This window comes from Scylla paramamosain, chromosome 4 (genome assembly GCF_035594125.1).
Source record: "Scylla paramamosain isolate STU-SP2022 chromosome 4, ASM3559412v1, whole genome shotgun sequence".
In the NCBI taxonomy this organism is placed as follows: domain Eukaryota; kingdom Metazoa; phylum Arthropoda; class Malacostraca; order Decapoda; family Portunidae; genus Scylla; species Scylla paramamosain.
The window spans coordinates 20,452,234-20,453,142 of record NC_087154.1 but is presented as its reverse complement, the minus strand read 5'-3'; positions in this window follow the sequence as shown (position 1 = coordinate 20,453,142).

Here is a 909-nt window from a genome sequence, read left to right as displayed (position 1 = left end):
TTCACCTTAACCTCTGCTCTCTGCGGCCTCGATGTGCGTGGGACGTTTGGCCGTGAAGGTGTGTGTGTGTCATGGCTCGGCCGTTATCCGAGTATGCAGAGGAAACTAGAGACTATAGGTCATTGCCAGAAATAAAAGTTTAATACGGTTTCATCAGTATTACAATGAAAGCATCAAGGCAGTGGTGGTAGTAGTTCACATGAGCGATGCTTCCCCTTGTTCCCGGCAACTTCCGTTCCCGCAACAGTGCAGGCACCTTTTTCAGCAAAAAGTTCCGTGTTCCCGTGCTACCGCCAGGATAATGATCTTCCCTCGTCTTCCTGACAACTCTTTCGTCCTTCTCAAGTTAAATTACATAAAGAAATAATATCTGGCGAGTCATTGTGGTCTAGGGATGCCATAATATTACTGTGTGAAATGGTGAACATGCACAGAAGCCTTCGGGACCCAAAAGGTAAAAACAACATGAAACATAAGTTTCGAGTTCTCTGGTGTATGCCAGGAATTAAGGACTCAGTAGCATACAATGGCCAGCTTGATTGGAGGAAAAATTCCTCTCGATGTCTCTCTAATGTGTAAGATGAAAAGAGGCATGCAGATACCGGTGTAGCCAATTTTATTTAATAATAAAACAGAACAAGCAAATTACTAGTGTTCTATTTCAGGTTTATCATCTTAAATTGTACTTTTACCTTTTTTTTTTTTATGTAGGAAGGATACTGGCCTAGGGCAACAAAAATCTAATAAGAAAAATGCCTACTTATTTATTCATTCATATTCTCTAAATATTCCTTAATCACCAAAAGATGTTGTGCGTTTGTGATTTACCTCTTCTTATATACACGTATAATTTCAAAGAGTAATGCATATTTTAATATTGCAAGACGAAGTGTGTGTGTGTGTGTGTGT